The sequence below is a fragment of the Mytilus edulis genome, chromosome 3 (assembly GCF_963676685.1).
Source record: "Mytilus edulis chromosome 3, xbMytEdul2.2, whole genome shotgun sequence".
Classification (NCBI taxonomy): Eukaryota; Metazoa; Mollusca; class Bivalvia; order Mytilida; family Mytilidae; genus Mytilus; species Mytilus edulis.
The window spans coordinates 6706804-6718865 of NC_092346.1; positions in this window are offsets into that span (position 1 = coordinate 6706804).

A 12062-nucleotide genomic window follows, 5' to 3' on the forward strand; every position below is an offset into this window, starting at 1 on the left:
TAGCTTTCTGTTCGGTGTGAGCTAAATATGCAATATTCTTTAGAAATATTCATACGACACAAGTTTGAAAAGTAACCGTCTCTCAATTTTGTTATATCTGTACGTCGTGTGCTCCTCCTACTAGTAATCTATAGACTCAGTCCTACTAATGGTGCCGAATTTGATATAACACGTGTAGTAACTTCAGCCGCACAAACGGTAATGACAGTGTCTGTTTCAGAATTTTCCACATTATATATATTTAAGTTGCATGAAAAATAAACTCATCATAGATACCAAGACTAAATTTTGTATATACGCCATACGCGCGTTTCGTCTACAAAAGACTCAACAGTGACGCTCGAATCCAAAAAAGTTAAAAAGGCCAAATAAAATACGAAGTTGAAGAGCATTGAGAACCAAAATTCCTAAAGTTTTGCCAAATCTAGCTAAGTAAACAATATAAACAATATTTATTTTTGTATTACCATAACGTCCTTTGACCTTGAAGGGAACTAAGAGAGAAGAATATTGCAGATCTAACATCGATCTCAATCTTTTAAAATAGGGCCGCACAACCACTTATAGATAATTTGATAAAATTCCCTATGATTTGTTTGGATTTGAAAATGTTTTGATTTTAGCGCCAGTGATCTTTATAGTTATCCTTTCCTACTTTCTTGTATCCAAAAACGGGAAAATTAGAAAACATGTCTGTGCGAAGTTAAGAAAAAACAAATGTATGATATTTTGGATTTAGAATAACTTTAATTTTATCGAGTATTACTTACTGCAAGTCACTATTAATTTCAAATTGAACTGATACCATCCGTTCCTTGTAGATTCAATTATCCAATACCCGTCATATCAACTCTGATAATGATAGAAATTATTGAGCATGGAAATACATTGGGGATGTATCAAAGAGACAACAACCCGACCACCAATATGTCTTCAAAACGACGTACACAAATGTGTCTTCAACACAACGAACATAAATGTTTCTTCAACACAACGAACATCAATAGGTCTTCAACACAACGAACATTAATGTGTCTTCAACACAACGAACATCAATGGGTTCTCATCACAACGAACACCAATGGGTCTTCAGCACAACGAACACAATGGGTCTTTAACACAAGGAACACAAATGTGTCTTCAACACAACCAACACCAATGTGTCTTCAACACATTGAACACCAATGGGTCTTCAACACAACGAACACCAATGTGTCTTCAACACAACGATCGCCAATGTGTCTTCAACACAACCAACACCAATATGTCTTCAACACAACGAGAAGATCCAGGAATAAGCTGAGACCTAAACAAAAATGTGTCTTTGTTCAGAGGAAATGGATGTACACTTAACTCCTATATGCATATTTACATATCAGTCCCCGTGGTTATCATCAGCTCAGTAGTCAATACTCTGGTACGGACATGATTGAACAAACCTTTCTAAAATTATCCGTTTATAAATTTTGAAATTATGAGGGAACTAAGGTTTCAACTCCCTCAGGCAAAGTTGACTTTAGAATAATTTGGCTATTAAATTGGACATATAGCTCTTCAACAGTTTCGGTACTTTACATGTTCAGATTTCAAATGTTTGGCTTTGAGCGTTCCTGATGAAGGTAGACCCATAAAAGCGCTTCGGACGCATGGAATTATTAAACGTGTTGTTTTCAATTTTACACACAAAAACAAGTACCCGTGTGTATTTTAATTGGTTAAAGCTAAGCCTATAGGTATCGGGTAATAAAACAATACGTTTCTTTATCTTTGATTTGACAGAGAGGTGATGAAACATAAAGTTCAAACAAACGCATACAATTTTATTGCAATGAAACTTTACCTTCCGTTCTTTTTAGGTTACTATGGACAAAATATATAAAAAAAGTATAACGATTTGTTCTTTTTTAACGGAAACATGGGGAAGCAGCCTACTATGCTTCTATATATTTAAGGTCATGTTGGCATTTATCTATTTTTTGGAAATTTTGGCGTTGATGGCAATTCCTTGACGTGGGGAGATTTAAAAGCTCAACATACATTGATAAGTTGTTGAACCTTGTGTGGTGTCTTTAAATATCTTTGGCTATAATTGTCAAAGGGTTGCTGTCTCGTTTTCTCTTTTTATTGGAAAATATATCTCTACATTTATTTCGACATAAGTAGAAAGTATCCGAGTAATTATCCGGAGAATAATTCTTCAACAGAGATTTCAACACATTATTTACAATATCTTAACATCGCTTCTTTGGAAAGTTTTTGATTTTGTATATTTCGTTTAGATTGTTTTAATCGTAGCACACGAAAGTATCGAATTACAGTTTTCATTAAACTTTGGGTTAAGTTCGATATTTGAACCGTTCATAAATATCATCTAGTTAATATTAAACATACATTCGGTTTAGTGTCATTATAAATTTGTTTATCTGTAGTTTCCTTGAAAAACAGAACACAGAATACAAAATTAAGAAGTTACAAAGATGGTTATAACAACAAATGTTTGCGATAGACATTACAACACTATAGATTATAGAAAAGATATGCAAATGTCGATAAAACAGAACAGACACACAGAAAAGTGAAAAATTCAAACCAACCAACAAATAGGAAAGATGATACGTCCATGCTCTTCAAGAGTCCCCTTTCATCTTGCTAATGAAAAGTAGAGATACAAACCACATTTGGTGATGGCATTTATTTCGGAAACATGATGAAGTTAACTGATGTCTAAATCACATAAAACGACCAAGTGTACAAATTTAAGAGTCAACTCAGCCAATACAGAATAACTCGGCCAATATTGATTTTTTTCGTATGACCGAGTTTTGATCCGGTCAATACAGGATTTCAAAACATATCTAGTAGACCGACAGTCATGATAAGCACAAACTTAAGATAAACAGGACGTTTGGAAAACGCAGATTTATTTATTTATAATAAACATGCCGAAATGTTTAGCGTGGCATAAATCTCAAACTGAAGACGGTCACATTCATTTTAAGAGTAATTTTGTAAGCCGAAAATTATTTTTTTCAGCTTTTGTCAACGACGAGATTATCAAAAAATCGCTTTCTTGTCGACCTCAGGTACAAAATTATCGATGTTCTATTTACTTTTACTTCTCGTGTTAAGTAAGTGTCATTTATTTTTCAAACCGAACTAGAAATATAATGAAGTTTTACCTGTATTGTTAAAGTTTTTCGGTCAGTTGCTTTATGGATGGCTGAAGCTTTTTCAATCATACTATTATTCAACTCTTTTTTTTAAATAAATACTAGTAATCCTTTTGTTTCTGCAATACTCATGTAATGGCAGTGCCTTTCCAATTACTCTCCATGTGTTGTGTCTGAATATGAATGTTACCTTTATAGTGACTTACAAGGGTATAAAGAAATCATCAGAACATGTAAAAGACACCTACTGAAACAGTACCAGATCAAAAATCTGATTTGGGTAGCTTAACTTCAAGGTAAAACATGTTATTAACACAATTTCTTGTGAAATGAAATGCAAAAAATATGTTAACACTGAAAACGGATGTCATTCTGTTTAACGAGATAAATGATCGTGAAATAATATCTAACAGTGGTCAAGTATTGCGAGACGATCGTAAAAGCTCTGGTACCGGATCGTGAAAGAATTGAAATGTAAATTAAAGTTCAGAATTTGTGAAAAAACGCTTAATTTTTAAAACGCGGAATAAATCCGAACAAAAAATTATGTCTGTCAAAATGGTTCATTTTCCTCAAAATTACTGTGCAATAAGACAAAGAAAATATGGAGTACTTTATGAAAAAAACACAAAAGGTGCAATGCATGTCTATTAAAGTAATTAGAAAAAACACACTAGTTGTACCTATAATGGTCATATTTCAATATAGCATGATTTATTTGAAATTTATTCTTTGATGTATCTGATAGTTTAGTAAAATAAAAGTGTGCTCTTCCCTTAACAGTGTTAATCTGTTTATGAAAACCTTGAATTTTGTTGAATTTTCATCAAACTTGATCGTGAAAGATCCGACAACGCATTATTTTGATCATGGAAGATAATGCGTGACCAGACTATATACTCACTGGGGTAAAGCTGATGACCGTAACTGCATTCACGGTCATCCCAAGATGTCGGACGAAAAATTAGGTCAGTTTCTGTATTGTCTGTTAAAGTGTTTCTATATCATTTTCTTTACAAATCATACATTGAAACGATGTAAATTTATAAAAGAATCACTCGAAAATCACTAATTACTTCCGAGAAATGTGCATGAAACGGGAAATTCGATTTGAAAAAATCGTTAAGATGACCGTAAATCATAATAAAAATATTTTCAAGATGACCGTAACATAAAACAAGGATGACCGTGATTGGTAAAAAGATGACCGTAACTTGTAAAGGATGACCGTAATTTGTAAAGACTGACTGTAATTTATATAGGACGACCGTAACTTTTATAGGATGACCATCAATTCTAAGAAATATCCGTATTGTATTCAAAGCATTTTTGTTGAGTTTGTCGATCTCAATAAGGGCTCGGTTAGCGGATATAAATATGTTTCATCAATTTCTTTTTAACCGGATTTTTGTGACAAAAATGTCGGTTATTGATTTGGGGATGTTCGGCGGGCGGGCGGTCGGGCGGCAATCAAATGTTGTCCGTGCATAAACTCATGAACCGTTCAATCAAAGCTTTTAAAATTTTAATATGTTGTTACTAACAACTAAATGAAGGTCAAATTCAATAATGGCGATTTTGACTTTTACCGTTCAGGAGTTATGGTTCTTGAAAGATTGAAAAATCGAGTTTCCAGTCGTGTCCGTGCATTTACGCATGCACTGTTTATTTAACTTGAAGCTGGACAAACGGACAAACAAACAGACGAACGGACGAACGTACGCACAGACCAGAAAAACATAATGCCAATAAATGGAGCATTAAAAACATTAAAAATACATACGAATATTTGGTAATCGAGCCCATGTGTATGGTTCCAGAGGAAGCAGATTAAAATCTTAATTTGTCTTGATATATGCAGGCGGAAACACTTTTGAAATAGAACAAAAGAATCGAGGCTCTGTGTTTATCGAGAAAGCGATAAATGTTAACTGTAATGTTTGATATAGTAACAAAATTTTAAAAAGTTAATAGAAACAAATAAAACGACAATTTTCTTATAATAAAAACACCATTTGCATAAGTTTTCAATGTATCTATTACATAGTAATGCAAAACAATAAGATATCAAGTCGACGACATGGTTCTTATCGGGGCCTTTTATAGCTGACTATGCGGTATGGGCTTTGCTCATTGTTGAAGGCCTTACGGTTACCTATAGTTGTTAATGTTTGTGTCATTTTGGTCTTTTCTGGATAGTTGTCTCATTGGCAATAATACCACATCTTCTTTTTTATATATAGTATCTAAAGTTGGATGTAGAAAATGCATAACCTCCGATTTTTTTTTATCACGGACGGAGAACATATCAATCTATTAGTTCAGAAATTTTCGTGTCTGTCCTCTCATTATGTGAATCAAGAAAAAATTCCCCAAAACAGGTAACGATTGTATCGAAAAGAGAAAAATCGAGTGCACCTTTTTATGTTAGGGCATGTTTGGGGTGTATATTTTGTCTTTAAAACGTACAAACCAAGAGTATTTTATATAGCATCTCGCTTCAGATTCTATCATTATTATATATTAAAGCTACAGGTTGACTTTATAACGTAAAAAAATGACAGTACGAAAAGATGAAATATATGGGTCAAGTGAGATACCTATCTAATGAATCACAAAAACAGAGTAGGTGTGTTCGAATAGCTATTTTTTCTAAAAGTACTTGACGACAGTCTTTTAATTTGGATGATGAAAATGGATATCTTCGAAAAAATATGATTTTCTTGTGCGTGTTAACTAGGGTTTATAATCTTCAACTTCTGAAAATGTTTAGTCTGCCCTTCCACGAAATATTTAATTAGAAATTTTTTAAATGCTTAAGAATTTTCAAAAATTCCATCTGACATCCGAACAGACAATATTTTAAGTTGAATCAATGCAGACAAGATCATTAACTAATGCTCATTAGCTAGTAGATACATTTGTCTTTTAAAATATAACTGACATATAACGATCGATCGTAATGGTGCTATGTGGATAAATTTATCAGTTTTCAAGAGCAAAATTAGCAGAGCGTCATCCCTACAATGGCTTCCATTTCTACGATTGTGAGCATGAACTGGCGTAATGGGGAGATAATTTTGAAGAAGTAGAATCCTGACTGTATGAATAACATTTCTGTATATATACAAATTGACACCGTTCCGCCTTGTGATACGCTTTTCGTACAATACTATTTTAAGAATCTACTTTGCTGGAGCTCACCTTCACTAGTGATATTTTCAAAATATTTCTGTTATTTTATTTGCACGACAAAATGAAAGACGATATAATATCAATGGGTGTACATGCAATTTTTTGGCATTTTTAAAAAGGTGTATTTATTATATGTCATTAAAAGGAATCCCAGAAACAAACAAAAGTCTTTTGTCGAGCAGTTGAAGGCTGTGCACCCCATTTTTTTTATTATGCTTGTAAGGTGTCATTTTATCGCGCTTTTGTGGCATGTTTTCCCTTCCTGTTCATTTGCATGTCTTTTGGCAATCATTTGATACAAAAAGATAGTTATATAATTACGGATATTTCTTAGAATTGAGGGTCATCCTTTAAAAGTTACGGTCATCATTTACAAATTACGGTCATCTTAATAGCAGTTACGGTCAGCCTTGTTATGAATCGCTGATTCTGTTACGGTCATCTCGATTGTGATTTACGGTCATCTTGGCGATTTTTTCAAATCGAATTTCTCGTTTCATGCACATTTCTCAAAAGTAATTAGTGATTTCCGAGTGATTCTTTTATAAATTTACATCGTTTCAATGTATGATTTGTAAAGAAAACGATATAGAAACACTTTAACAGACAATACAGAAACTGACCTAATTTTTCATCCGACATCTTGGGATGACCGTGAATGCAGTTACGGTCATCAGCTTTACCCCAGTGATACTATTAACTAGAAATCAATATTTCTTTTGCCATTAGATAAACCTGCAACTGGTTGAAGCCTGTCATGTCTTTTTTTTTATAAGAATGAACATTAAAGCTATTTTTTTTTTATAATTCAACACTTTACCTCGAAAGTAAAAAACAACTATGAGTCTAAAATTCAGCTCTCAGAATCGGTCCAGTACATTTCAGGCAGACCGCCACCATTAAGCCAATGATATGGGTATGCATCGTTTAAACCAAAATATTAACCAGCAACCAAAAAAATTATAGCAAAAAAGCATCTTTCTGAACAATTTCAGATTGAACGATAACTAATATTTTGTGCAACAGTTCTTTCTTAAGTTCTATGTATCTTTATATAAAACGTAGCAGATGTTGAGTGATTTCCAATTAAATAACTATATACTACAGACTAAAACATATCAGAACGCAAATGCTGAAATGTATCGTCTGCTTTACTTATGATAGTATATTTGTTGAAGTCTGAAAAATTAATCTAAAGATTGTGAATGGTTCATAAAAATAGGTCAAGGTCAGATGAACCATGCCATACAGATCTCTACAAACATCATGTACACCAAATATAGGTGTTCCGATACTTACAGTACCTTAAAAACTGACAAATGTAAAAGTTTTGTTTGGCCAATTTATTCGGAACATAAGGTCGAAAGTATCTGAACCCTGACCGACAGCCAAACAAAGACATCTTACTTTCATTCCACATATCAAATAAATTTGAAGTTATATATGTAACATGCAGACAGACATGTACACCGTACACCAAATACCAAGGCGCTATATCATACCTATAATGTATATAAGCAAAAGTTCAATCAACATAAAACGAACATTGCCAAATGATGCATGATAATGAGGTCAATGTTATTTGATACCTTGCAGAAGCCGAAAAAGTTTACCTTACAATCATAACAACAGACAGATATCATAAAGCTAAACGAATTCGCGATACGGACTTGTCCACAAAACTAAATCTTTATCCTTGAAATGAGGCAAAGTCGAGGTCAGGTGAAAATATTAATAATTTGGAATGCTTAAATGTATTGAGGATCTTGGCCAATCTAGTTTTTTTCAATACCAATAGCAAATATCAATTGTCATATAATTGAAAAATAATTTGAACGTCTTTGTAGCATTATATCTTTCACGATCCCTTTTCACGATCTTCAAAGTGGTACGTGATCTTTCACGATCCGAAAAATCAATTTTATGTAAATATTTCTTTTTTTTAACAAGTTTCAGATTATGTTTATACAAAATAACTATGAGAACTATTTGATTCATTCAAATAGAATGCCCTTATTCGTATAAAAGTAGTTTATTTTAATCGAATTTGTGAAAAAATCATGTTTGTTTACATTTTTTACATTGAAATGTCGAGAAGCAATCTGCCTTTTAATGTTTTGTGAAAACTATGTACTTTCAAAACTGGATTTTTCTCACACACTGACCATAATGTTGAACCATTTTGACAGACAGCTTTATTTTGTTGTAAATTAGTCTTAGTAATTAATTAAATTACATTATTTAATGACCTTTCATATATATTCCCGATTACATTTCTTTCACTATCCGTTACCACAGCTTTCACGATCGTCTTGCAATACTTACGCGATCACGATCATTTCTCTCGTTAAACCGAGTGACACCCGTGGTGAAGTTAATAAATAAAAAGTAAAATTACAAAAGTGCTGAACTCCGAGGTAAATTCAAAACGCAAAGTCCCTAATCAAATATATAAACCAACAGCTTAAACACACCAAACGAATGGATAAAATCTGTCATATTCCCGACTTGGTAAAGGCATTTTCTTCAGTAGAAAATTGTGTTTGCATGAAAGTTCAGAGGTTTTCACAGTATTTCTAATCATCTTCGTGTAAGATTGCATTATTATTGTTTGAACAACTTATATCTCATTGGCATTTGGGAGCGAAACTTTATGGTTTATTTTTCATGTGTTCGAGAAACTGAATATTTTTGGTTTTGTTTAGGGGTCCACATGTGATTCGAAGCGACAATAATTGAAGCTTCTAAATTGTAAACTTTCCATTTCTATGTATCAGCATTCCAGCAGCGCCTGCATACAGAGTATATATCTCCGAATACGATATTCCCGGGCTTGTATTTCCTATCAAGATTTCCTTGATAAAGGTTGATGCTCACAAGGAAGCTCTTAAACCAAGAGTTTCAAATGGTGAAATTGAAAGTTACGGATGCCATCACGAGTTGGTTAATCGTTATGTCTTAAACGTTTCACAGATGATATCGGATATGTTCCTTATGTCGTAACTAAAGTCAACTTCCCTTTTCACCACGAATGTGACTACCGATTTAGACCATTTACCGGGTTTGTAATAACATAAGCAACACGACGGGTGCCTTCCGGAGCACATGAGTCCACCCTCAATGTTTGGTGGGGTTCGTGTTATTTAGTCTTTAGTGTCCGGTGTTGTTTCTAATGTACTATTAATTGTCTGTTTGTCTTTTGATTTTTTAGCCATAGTTTTGTCAGTTAATTTTCGATCTATGAGTTTGGCTGTACCTCTATTTTCATTCTAAACCAAATTACTTTAACAACTGAGTTTAATTAAACTTTTCTTGTCAAAGACTTTATAGATATAAAATATTTGTGAATTCATTCTTATCAATTTGTATTTTAACGACAATGAATTTGGAATATAAATGTATACTTTCAGCATTGTCAAATGAAACGATAATAAAGGGGACATTTTAATTTTTTGAGGATTGGTCTTATCTTGCATTTAAACACTAGTTTCGTTTCGATCTATCAAAAAACAAACATACTAATGTAACTGCATTTTGTTTCAACATTATACATATTTATTTAGAGAATAAAAAAATCACGCATGCAATATTTTGAAACAAGTGAAGAAGGATACCTAAGAGATATTAAAACTCATAAATCAATACAAAGTAAAGACTTAGCAATAAACTCATCATAGATACCAGGACTAAATTTCATATATACGCCAGACGCGCGTTTCGTCTACAAAAGACTCATCAGTGACGCTCGAATTCAAAAAAGTTTTTAAAAAAAGCCAAATAAAGTACGAAGTTGAAGAGCATTGAGATCCAAAATTCCTAAAAGTGTTGCCAAATACAGCTAAGGTAATCTTTGCCTGAGGTAGAAAAGCCTTAGTATTTCCAATTACAATTGTACACTCTAGCATTCGGCATCAGTTAGAAGCTTCTGGAATGAAATGGTGGCTATGGTGTACTGTTTTGTGTTTGTGCGTATGCGTGTTTGCTTTTTTTGTGTGAGGCGTTATTACACTTCTTTCATGCATTTGTCTTAAGGAATCGAGTAAAGTAGATAAGTTACATCAGCTTTCTGCTTCGTTTGAGTTCTGGCATAATGGTATACACCATACCGATCTTAGAAACAAATGTCTTTACGAGTAGAATGAAGAATGCTGTTGGACAGTTTTTCACACAACTTGAAACAGTGTATTCTTGACAGCACAATAAATGTTTTTCACCGGCATATTGTACCTCAAATTAAAAGTAGGAAAAAAGTGTGTTTTTTTTTAATAATTTCCAGGATATGGCTTTAATAGAGAGCAATTTCATGAATACTGGGAAGATGCTTTTTCTGTGACATAGTCACTTGTTTCAGAATATTTTCCCTTATATACCTTAATGGCATATTAAGGTATAACAAAGGAAAGTTTTTAACGAGTGCCTGTGATCTGTGATTTAAAGCAGTTTTTCTCATGCTGTAAGAAAGTTAGTGATGATGAAGGCATATTTGACCTTGCTTATTTTTGACGTATGAAGGACATGGTATGAATACTTTCAGATAACAATACAATATTTAAAAGATAACAGAATAATTCTTTATATTGGTATATATTAATTTTAAACATTTCAAAACAAATAAAAGAAATTATAGATATACATAAATGTTTTTGATAAACTAATGAAAAATACGAGTATCTAGTACATTACAGATTTTGTAACGATTTCAAATTTAATAAACAAAACTATATTTATAAGATAAAATTAAAACCCTGTTCAAGGTAGACAATCAACATATTGACTTTAGGAAATTAAACATAGACTCATAGTTCAAAGGAATATAACTCTTGTATACGAATGACACATCAATTGAGTTATTTAGCTGCGAATTTGTGCGCAACCTAAAAGGAAGATTCTAAATTATCAATATAACCACAAGTTGTTAATCTATAGATACTGACGACTAATGAATGCTAACCACAGTAAAGAATATTTGTTTGAAATTTTTTAACACTTACTCAGAAAAATGCTCGAACTACTCGACTTTCAAAGCTCACAATTAATATTCATTTCAAGCCTAAATATTTCGACATGTTATTTACATTTAATAAATTTTAGAATACTAATTGTGTCACAATTTCCGGTTAAGATTTGACTAAATACCAAATTCCTGATATCGTCTGGTAAATATGCTAGAGAACGGAAATGTATCTACGACATTTGGTACATGTACGTGGTCAGCAGAACTTCCATAGCGGTCAATCAGCTCGTGATTGCATCCGTAAAACATGACAACAACTCCAAAACGTGGAACCTTTATTCAATAACTTCTATTCAAAATTCCATTTTAACTTGAAGACACATTGTTGGGATATTACGGTTTTCCATTGTAAGAAATAAGTACAATGTATATCAATATGGCATAAATGTATGAGGATAGAATGCATTGCTAATTGAATTTTATTAGCGAAGTTTCATAATGTTTCCAAAACGTAGATTCTTAAGCTTTTTCAGTAATGAGATATTACTATGCGTGTACAATTTTATAAAATAGTAAGGTAGTTTTTAAATTTAGCGAGCAAGCCATTTAAATGATAAGCTCTGATTTCAGTATGAGGTATAATGTTTAAATATCGTCTTTGTATAGGGCGTTTTTTTAAATAACGTAGTATCGTAGTAACGTAGTATCGTCTAGCTCCATTTCACTTTAATAAAGAGTTTAAA